The following is a 10,861-nucleotide window of genomic DNA, read 5'->3' on the forward strand; positions in this document are numbered from 1 at the left end:
ATCTTGCTTTTGACCCAATCTCCTGGCATCTGTAAAGGCTAGGCAGGAAAGGTTTTAGAAAGCAGCTGTCAAGAGCATGAGCCCCAGAATCAGGCAGGCTCTGAATTAGAATCTCAGGGGGCTGGTTGACCGAAGCAAATCATTTAGCCTCTGGACCTCAGTTTGCCATCTTTAAAATGAGGCTACAAATGTCTACTTCCTCGGCTGCTCTGAGAGAAGATAAAATAGGTAAACCAGTTAGCATCGTGCCTGGCACGTAGCAAGAATGCACCAAGGAGAAGCTAGGCTTTCTGTCATATTTATAGCAACTGTTGGAGGAAATGCGAAGAACATAATTCCAGCTCTTCTCTAGCACTTGAGCAGGGAGGAGCTTTGGAAAGAGAATAAAGAGATCTGCGTTCCCGGTCCTGGTGCTGCCACCATGAACTGTGTGCTCTTAGGCCGCCCTAGCCTCTCGGAGCCTCCACTTCCTCATCTATACAGTGGCAGGGGCGGCATGAGCTTACGCAGAAGCTCATGAGTCTTCTTTTTGTGGCTTCCAAGTTCTTCCATGACAAGACTTTCAGAGTCTCCTCCTGTCTATCTGATTTTCAATATTGGCTCCCAGGCCTGTCCGTGTCCCGGCATTTACTCCAGGGGATTCCTCACCGTTTCTGGCATAGACACTTGTCATTCAGGGTCTCAGTTCCCGCTCCCCACATAAGAACACAGGACATGGTGAGGCCACAAAGGAACAACAATGAAGCCATCGATAGGGGAGTCATACCACTACATTAGTGATGGCGGCTGGTCGAGACACAAAAGCAAACATCTGCCAGTACCCCAACAGGGGTCTTCCTGTACCCCAGTCTCACTGGCTGCCTGGCGAGACACAGGAAGTAGGATCCACATGATCCGCAATTCGCCATCCACGCTTGTTAACCAACCAACCCACCCCCTATCGTAGCCACGGCAGTTATATTAGTGGCTAATGGCTAACTGGTAACAGCTGATGGCCACCCAGCCACAGCTGACGGCCAACTAGCCACAGCCGATGGCCATCTACTACCCGAGCCAGCACCTTTCCACGTGAGGCCAAGACCCTGGAAACTGCCCTCTGGGACTCTGTCCCCACAACACTGAATCTCCAGATCAGTGCTGTGGCTGTCCTCTTACTTCCACCCTGGACTCCTCCTGCGTTTCTGGGAATCTATCCCTGGCCCCCACCCCCCTCGGCTCCAGGCCTTTGTGTCCTCTCTCTTTCTTGTCCCTTGCCAAAATTCCTAGTTCCCTAAGCCAGGTAGGAAAGTAGTTTACTTTGACCCAATCTGGCACTTTCTCAGAACCTCCCCTGCCTCTGGAGTATTTTTGGTGTTTGGGCAGGGCCCAGAGAGCTAGAGAATTCCTTTCCCTCCTTAGCGTGGGTCCCTGTGTTGGCATACCAACAGCCCCAAATATTTAAAGCAATCATGAAAATGAGCTCAGAGTCTCATGCCAGAGCCTTGAAAGGAATTAGGCTAAAAACAGGACAAAGGACGAGGTGAGGCTGAATGGAAAATGCCATGAAAGGCACTGCCCGGCACAGCCAGGGCCCAGAGCCGTCCTCACTGGCTTCATTCATCTGTAGCCAGGCACTGCGCGGGGCACAGGGGATGCAAAGTTAAATGAATCATCGTGCTTGACCTTGAGAAGCTCCCAGTCCAGCCAGGGAAGCGACACAATCACTGTACAGTATGGTAAGTATGGACAAGATGCCATCAAAGGGACAATGGAGCCCCCAAGGAGGGGTCATCAGCTTCGGGGGAGGTCAGGCCTGACTTAGGACAGGTGCTCACTAGGGTACCAGGCAGAACATGGGTGGGTGGGTGGGGAAACAGCAGATGCACAAGCACAGGAGCGTGAGACAGGGGGGAGGAGAGGGACAAAGTGCTCATGGTGAGGCCATAAAGGAACAACCATGAAGCCATAGATAGGGGAGTCATACCACTATATTCTGCCACTGCTTTGTAACCTGTGAAGACCCAGCCTCTCCACTGGGCATGTTTATGCACATGTAATGCACAGGACAGACCGTGGAATGACCCCAGCCTTACACTCTAACATTTTTTTAAAAAAATGCTGACAGAGATGGACACTTGGACGCACGTAGACAGAAAGTCCTGAGCAGGAAGCCTTCATCAGAAGGGGCTTTGAGTGCGAGCCAAGGATTGTGTGTGCAGGGGGTGGGGTGGTGGGGCTGTGTGTCCATACGGCAGCACCTTTCCTGTGATCAATCCAGGAGATTGGTCCCCTGCTGGAGGGGAGATGGGATTTCCCAGATCACTGGCATGATAGAAGAGAGTCAGCTTGGCAGGCTGGGAGAGCTGGCAGGCCCCCAGCACCTGGCACAGTGCCGGGAAAGGTGCCAAGGTCAAAAGTGGTTGCCTGAGTCAGTGAGCTGTGATTAAGGGAGCCCCAGGGCCTCCTGGTTACCAGGAAGAGATGGAAGAGGTAGGGCAGGCCCAGCGCCTCCTCCTGCCAGAGCACTTCCAAGTCGTCAAGGCAGGGGTAAAGAGTAGCTTTGACCTGAATCTTGAGGTGCTGGGCAGCCACAGGGAAGCCTCTTTTGGAAAGAAGTGAGCAAAATGAAAGTGATGCGAGCAAAATGATCACCAGGTGCTATAAAAAAGGAAATCTGTTATGACCAAGACATCTGCTAATAACAATGGTGTTCTTCTTCTTCATCACCATCATCTTTGTTTATTTCAATGGCTCTAACATTCACTGATCATCTGCTATGAACCAGGCTATCTTAAGCCTCATAGGCACGTAAACTTCAAGAGATTACGCATCTTTACCGATCTCATTTTCCAGGAAGGTCCAAGATGCCGTAAAACTTAAAAAGTGGAAAGTGTTAGGGGCTGAATGCGTCCCCCTAAAATTAATATGCTGAAGTCCTAACCTCTGGTACCTCAGAATGTGACTGTATTTGGAAGTAGTGTCTTTAAATGCAGTCCTTAGGGTGGGCTCTCATCCAATATGACCAGTGTCCCGAAGAGAAGAGGAAATTTGGGCACAGACAGGTGCAGAGGAAGTACTGTCATGCAGGGTGTCATGTGGGGTCTCTGGTCCCGCTCCGCACATAAACACGCAGGACATGGTGAGGCCAAAAAGGAACACCCACAGAGCCATAGATAGGGGAGTCATACCTGTATATTCTCGCTGGTGCTGGGTTGGAGACACAGGAAACAGGATCCACACGATCTGCAACCTGCTGTCTGCTTCTCTGCCAACCAACCTCACTTGTTAGCTGCAATCCGCGGTGCTAACTGCAATCCCCCTCTCTGCAATCCACAATCCACAATCCGTGCTTGCTAGCTCAGCCACCATCTGCTGCTAGCGTAGCCATGGCAGTTATATTAATGGCCAATGGCTCACTGGTTACAGCTGACGGCCAACTAGCCACAGCTGATGGCCGTCTGATCACAGTTGATGGCCATTTACGACCTGAGCCAGCACCTTTCCATGTGAGGGCGAGATCCTGGAAACTGCACTCCTGGCTCTGTCCCCACAAGGACCATATGAAGACGCAGGGCGAAACAGCCCAGGAGAAAGGCCTCAGAAGAAACCAACCCTGTCAACTCTTTGACCTTGGACTCCCAGCTTCCAGGACTGTGAGACAATCCACTTGTGTTGTTTGAGCCGCCCAGTCTATGGCCTTCGGTCTTCGCTAGGGCAGGCCAAGCAGACTCAGGCAGGGAGCCGTGGCCCAGGACTGTCTAGAGCAGGGGTGTCCAAATTTTTTTCAACGTTTTTCTCCAAGGGCCATATGCAGTAAAATACACAAATAGCCGGGCCACTCACTTGAGGTGAAGTACGTATTGCCTCACCTGGTTTATTTAAGTAAATATATTTTTGGAATTTGCTGCGGGCCAATAAAAAATGGATTGCGGGCCGCAGTTGGCCCGCGGGCCGCAGTTTGGACACCCCTGGTCTAGAGGAACCGGGAGAATGCTGTCTGCAGGGAGCACAGGGTGCCGCGTAGGGGAGCTGACTGCCACATGCCTTTGTCTTGCCCTTGGCTGCAGGGAGCCTGAGGATCCTTCAGCATCCTCAGCAGAGCTCTGAGGGTGATAGCCCCCATACACGGGGTGGGGTGCTGCAGCAGTGGCACAATTGATGGTTTCTTCTTTCACAGGACCAGTGCTTGAAATCAATGGTATGAAAAACTGGAGTTTAAAGAGATGAAAACACAAGACCTAAGACAAAGAAAAGCCGTCATAATCTTTCTACTCTACAGACCTTTATACACCAATCGCCCCGAGAGGTTGGGTCAATGGGGCAGGCCAATATTTCCACCTGGCTGGAGAAGCAAAACTGGTGCCCCAGAGGAATCCACGCTCTCACGTGAAATGGACCAGAGCCCTGAGGATGTGCCTCATGTGACATCATCAGGCTGCATCAGTAAGTAGCAGTCACTCTGTTTGGGCTCTTGGATCCCCAGAAGCAAGTTCCTTTTCACAGGCAAGAGGCAAAATATATTGTCTTAGGTTTGGTGAAACGAAAAGCGATGTATCCAGGGAGTGGGGTAGGAAAGAGGCTTTCGGGAATTCCAGCTGGCTCCTGGCACAGGTGCTGTGGAGGACCAGCTGGCTCTGGAATCTGCAGTCAATATGGAAATCACCAGAAGCACAGAAGGAGTGACGGCTTTAGTTTTACAGCATGGCGGGGCCTGAGGATGTGGGGAGAGACAGGAGGCATCCTGAAACTTTAAGAAAGTTGGGTTTCTGTGTTGAGAGCAGACTTTAAAATAGGTTAGGACAAAGAGAAGGCCTGCTGAAGACAGGGATCTGAAATAAGGAGGACGTCCTGGAGGAGGTATGCTGAGAGCTGGGCTCCAAAGGAGGAAGAAGATGGAGCTTGAAGGACAGAAGGAGGTGCTTTTTCCCATGGAAAATGTGAGAGAGAAACTCAAGAAGGTTTGGTGGACAGAAGGCAGGAAGCCATCAATGAAGAGTTTAAGCTGGAAGGGGAGCCTTGGGCAGCAGTGAGAGGGGTGTGTGTGTGCATGTGCGTGCGTGCATGTGCGTGTGCGTGCACACGTGTGCGCATGTGTGTACGTGCATGAGTCCTGGGACTTGAATGGGGAGAATTACCTGGTCACACATCTCCTGGGAGAAGTTGGGCTAACAGCGCCAGAGCTAACAGCTGGGATTTGAAGAGGGCTGGGGGAATTAATTCAGCAGGCACCTTCCCTGGTGAAGGGGGAGCAGGGAAAAAGAGTCATGAAGGAGGCCTTCTGGATTTTCAGTCAGACCTACAGTGTCAAGTTTCAACTCCAGTGATATCCAAATGCCTCGTATTTCTATTTTATCATTTCCACACTTACTTCCAATAAGCAGAGCACGCCATCTGCGCAATGTTGGGCCAAAGAAATAAAACCGGAGAGGAAATTGCACTACGGTGCAGCATAAGCAGTCCGATATGCCTGGGGCATTAGCTGAGACATGTGTGTCTTCACTTACGGTATCTAAGTGTTAACATCCTGACTGTTCCGAAGCTGGAGTTTCCCATTTGCTCTGGCTGAGGGACAGCTCCAGAACGAACCGTGGAGGGGTAGCTTTCCGGACTCACCGAGCTTCTCTCCCTGCTCCTAAGTCACGTGGCTCCCCAGTCCCTGCAAATGCTTCTCATGTGCTGACAGAGTATACAGTTCGAGACAAGACACCAGCAGGAGTCCGGGTTTGAGCAAGAACCAAATAGTGCAGCAGGGAGGCAACGCGAGATAGATGTCAAGTGATAAGGGCAGGAGGTGACCTGCCTGCTCTTCCCAGCTGTGTCCCTTCTTAGCCCTGTTGACGTGTCCTCTGCAGCCCATGGGGGCAGTGGCCCATCTCAGGCAAGTCGTGTAAACTCTTCAGTCCTTAGTTTCTTCCTGTGAAAAGCAGGCTTAGTAATGCCAACCTTGCAGGGCTGTAGGGAAGGTGAAGATGTTACATAGGAAAAGCTCCTAGCGGCGCCAGGCACACAGCATGCACTCAGGAAATGCTCTGAATGGTAGTACCAAGAGTGAACACTTACATCGTGCTTACTACATGTCAGGAATGGTTTTAGGTAGTTCACATATATGACCAACTTAATCCTTCACAACCCTGTAAGGCAAAGTCCATTATTACCTCCCCTTTACAGAGGAGAATGCTAAGGCACAGAGAGGTTCTGTAACTTGCCCCTGGTCACAAAGCTGACAGCTCTGGATTTAAACGCAGGTGGTCTGGCTCCAGAGGTTAGGTGTGAATAAACAGGTGAACTAAATCAAAAGTCGTTGTGTTGGCAGATAGATGGACAAAGAACGTGGATCCCCAGGAGCTTCAGGAAGAGGTGGGTTATCCAAGTAGCACACTGACAACTTGAAGACTGGGGGTTCTAATCCTGGCCCCCATGCTGTCCAGTCCGTCATCTTGTTGCTCTGCAGTGGCCTCACCTGCTCTGAGCTACAGGTGAAGGCTGCCTCCTTAACAGAAACAGGGACAGCATGCCGTTATTTGGAAGGTCAGACTGGAAAGGACCCGGAGATCACCTACCCCTAAGTTTATGTTTGAGGGAACTGAGAGGAGAGGGGAAGTGACCAGCCTGGGGCCACGCGGTGCCTGCTGAGACAGCCCACGTCCTGGCCCAGCACTGTTTTTACTATACCCTGTGGCTTCTTCTTCACACCAGGAAAAGTCACATCTGGAAGCTGGGTGAGAAATTATGGGTGAAAAAGCAAGTTTTAAGAATTGAATACATTGCATGGCAGATTGTTTTACAATGAGAAGGTCTTTCTTTGTTGCAAGCAAGTTCCAGTTTGAGTCAGGTGAAGTCATCAGGCCTTCCTTGACTCTCCCCTACCCCTGCTTGAAGGCACAGGGAGATCACAAAGGAGACAGGACTCTTGTACAGAACGCAGCTGCCTTGGGCCACTTGCTGTTTCCGAAACACACCTAGAGCATTCCACATTCCCGCCCAGGGACACTTGCTCATGTCATTCCCTCTGCTTGAATCCTCCCTCCCCAATCAGTACCTGGAGAAACCTTCCCCAGCTTCACGGGTGCAGCTCCACAGCTGTCCTCTCTGTGAGGCGTCCCCAAGCATCACAGCCAGAACGGACGTTCTGAGCTCCAGAGACGTTTCAGGCCAGCACGTGAGCCAGACCTGGGTGGGAATCTCCGTGCTCTGCGGGCCCCCGTGTGACCTCTGGCGAGTACCTGAACAGTCCGCCTGGCTCCATTTTTCCACTTATCTAGTGGGGATGACAATAATCCTCTCCTTGTGGGTTAACATATATTAACACAGAGCACAGGGCCTGGAGCACAATGAATGGCAGACATGACTGCCTCCCTGGGAGGTCTTCCTGCACATGCTGTGTTGATTTATGGCTGTTTGGGTTTGCATTTGATCTCTCCTCCTACGAAGATACCTATCTTGTCAGGAGCTCGGCCAAGTTCATCCTTCCACCCTCGCTGCATCCTGAGCCCTGCACAAACTCAGTGCTCAGTGAGCATGTGTTCGATTGATGTGAACCGGACACAAACAGGATGAGTTCGTTGTAGCCCAGAGCAAGGGGTTATAGCTTTTGTAAAAACCTTCGGTGACTGCCTTTCTAAATGAGCTTCAGACGTTCTGGGTAGAAAGGGAGAGTGGGATGTCACTCCCAGCTCTCATTACTAGTTTTCTTACGAATGATAAAAACAATAACAATGATCTCCACCCACTGAGGACTTCAAATAGTCCATGTCTCAGGTTCTTTGCACGCTTGGCCTCATTTGATGCTCACTAAAATCCCGTGAGGTAGATATTATTATTCCTGTTTACGGATGGGGAGACTGAGGCTCAGAGAGATTACATCACCTCCCAAAGCCCAGATGCCAAATGTACAGCTGAGCTGGGGTCTGAACCCGAGGCTGTCCAACTCCTGAGTCCACGTTCCCAAGTCCAGGGGTCTGAAAACCCTCCTGTAGTCTGCCCTGGTTTCTGTAAGGCCATTAAGCCAAGAAGGGTGTTTACACTTTTAAATAGTTGGGGGGGAAAAAATCAAAAGGAGACTAATATTTTGTGACATGCAAAAATTACATGAAATTCAAATTTCAGTATCCGTGAACAAAGCTTTATTAGAACACAACAACATCTGTTCATTAATGTATAGTCTGGCTGCTTTTGTGCTATAAAAGAAGAGTTGGAATATTTGCAAGAGGAGGCTAAATGGCTCTTAAAGGCTAAAATATTTACTATCTGGCTTTTTACAGAAAAGGCTTGCCGACCCCTGCTCAGTGCCATGCTGCCTCTTAAGGATAACCCTTCCTGCAAAGACAACTTTCTTTTCAGAAAAGTTATGCTACAGAACGGGCGCCCAGCCCTGCAGCAATCCATCTTGGTCTCGGATTCTGACGTTCCCTCTGCGTACTGAGCCCGCCCTGGGCTCTCCCAGCTGTCACCTGACTTCTAGTGCAATTTGAAAGACAGAGCTGAGGGCAACCTTCAGACTCTGCCAGGCAGGGACAGGCCAGAGCAAGCCTGGGAGGAGAGAGAAAGGGATTTAGACCCAGAAGTCAGCTTGACTGCTTTAACGCCTTCACCCCTTGATTCATGGTTTCCTGCCACATCTTGTTCAGCTGTGAACGTGCCTGGGCTCCAAGCAGGGACAGGCAGGCTGAAACCGATGAAAGTACAGGGGCCTCATACCCCACGATGTTTTAGCTGGTCTCCACCCTGGCCAGCCTGAAGAGGCCCAGCTCAGCAGAGCCGCCTCTGGGGACCTTGGGCCATTCCCTCCTTTTCCGAGCCTCAGTCTCCTGATCTGTAAAATGAGAGGTTAGCCTGGCTGTTCTATTCCCCGCATGGCCCCCACACCTGCAGAAAGCAGGTGTTCCCCTTCAGATTGCATACAAACTCCAGGAGATTCTACAACAGCCTCTGACCTTCCTGTGGGGTGAGTTCCAAAGAGATTTCACTCTTTGTGGCATTCTTTCGTTCAGCAGAAATGTTTGAGCACCGGCTGTGTGTCCATCTCTACAGAGATATGAAGCAAGTCAAAGTAACAGCAGAGCTCTGCATTTGTGGCAGGATACAAGATGTACCAGATGAGAAGCTACAGAACCATCCCAGCGAGTCCAGATTCCTCGGACAATGCCGAGTGCCCGCCGTACATTGGGCACACACGCTCCAGGTGCATCCCACCTGCGTGCGTTCACTGAAGCCACAACACACTGCTGTGGCCCAGGCAGCCCCAGGCCCATTTACAGATAAGGAAACTGAGGCTCTGAGAGGTTGCTTGAGATGGAAAGGCTGTTAAGAGGTGAAGCGAGGCTTTCACTGCAGGTCTTGTTGGTTCCAAAATCTGTGCATCCTGAGTGGATACAGGATAGGGATGTTAAGACAAATCTCTTGGAGAAGAAAAATCTTCATTCCACACTTATACAGCAGCAGAAAGAGCATGGGACCAGCAATCAAAAATTCTTCTAGGCCTACCTCTGCCTTTCAATGAGCCACACAGCCCTGGGGAGACTTTTTCCCTCCCAGGGTCTCAGTCTCCCTATCGATAAAACTCCAGAGAAGCTGGACAACGTGATCTCAAAGCCCCCGCACTCTGCTTCTCTCTGCGCTTGCTTCACAGGCATGTTCAGCTCTGGCCCTGAACCGCAAAGCTCAGCCCTGGTGCCCATAACAGCACCTTGAAAAGACAGAGAAGCACTAATGAAACTCCGTGCTTGAGCTATATGGGTTTAAACCACAAAACGAATTTTTTTTTAAATGGAGACTAAAGATGTTATATATAGATGCTAGTTCCATCACCTTGGCTTTCATGGAATTCTTTCCAAGAGTAACTCGGAATTCTGTTGAATTTGAGTGTTCAGAGCCTCCTGCCGCCTCAGAAGCGAGACACCTGGATGTGGAAAAGAAAGCTGGGAATGGGGTGAGGTGGCAGAAGGGGACTGAGGCCTGAAGGATTTAGGTGACTGTGGTCATGAGGCCCTGTGCCAAGAGCTGGTGCAGAGAAACACCGCACAGACCTTCCAGCTGCCTCCCCAGGAGCCCTAGTCTGGTTCCTATTAATTAATTGCTTGATTATTGATCATCCTTTCAATCTTATGGGCTGAAAACTAACATGATAAGAGAGGAAAAAAATAGCAAGACTATTCACAGATTTTTAGATGGAGAAGAAAATGAGGGCGCTTCTAACTTGGCACCCTTACCAAACAAAGAGCAAGTGTCGGGGAAGGGAGGTGACTTGTCAAGGCTTGCTGGCAGGGAGCTCAAGTCTTCCCTAGGCCCTGGGCCCTTGTTCTTTGGAGGCTCTCCATCATGTCAAGCATGTCTAAATGTACCCACATTGAAAGAATTTTGTCCACGTAATCTCTAAAGCATATTTCTAATTTAGCTTTTGAAGTGTTTTGACTATCAGCAATTTATTAAATTTATGGTTGCTTGTGCATCCCTGGTATTTTAATAAATATTTCTAATTTAGCTTTTGAAGTGGTTTGACTATCAGTAACTTATTAAATTTGTGGTTGTTTATGACTCCTTGGTATCTTAATATTTGTAGTCCCTGGAATTCCTGCAAAATACAAAAACCTCAACTAAAAGTTGTTTTCATAGGAAAATTTTAAATGCTAAATTTAATAGTTAATGAAGGTGACATAAGAAGTTTTGGTTAAACATATTAATTTTGATCTTGCAATTTCTTTTTGGTATCTTTTTTTTGGTGGGGGGGATTCAAAGTGTCTTAACGCCTGCAAAGCTCAGAAGTAATAGGCACTGAGAGCTAGTGACAGCAGAGGTAGAAACTCACACCCACTACTTCTGAAACCAATGCACCCTGCAGAATGCCCGTCCTAAAAGGGAAGAGAGATCTGCGCCCCCCACCCTC

At 49.7% G+C, this 10,861-nt stretch overlaps 1 long non-coding RNA gene across 1 annotated transcript; it reads left to right on the top strand.

Moving 5' to 3' along the window:
• The first annotated feature begins 1,573 nt into the window (after positions 1 to 1,573).
• LOC117025644 (uncharacterized) lies at positions 1,574 to 10,861 on the top strand. Its single transcript, XR_004423634.1, has 3 exons — positions 1,574 to 1,715; positions 4,157 to 4,422; positions 8,241 to 10,861. It is a non-coding gene; the product is annotated as an uncharacterized LOC117025644 (long non-coding RNA).

Source organism: Rhinolophus ferrumequinum, chromosome 8, assembly GCF_004115265.2.
Source record: "Rhinolophus ferrumequinum isolate MPI-CBG mRhiFer1 chromosome 8, mRhiFer1_v1.p, whole genome shotgun sequence".
NCBI classification, from domain to species: domain Eukaryota; kingdom Metazoa; phylum Chordata; class Mammalia; order Chiroptera; family Rhinolophidae; genus Rhinolophus; species Rhinolophus ferrumequinum.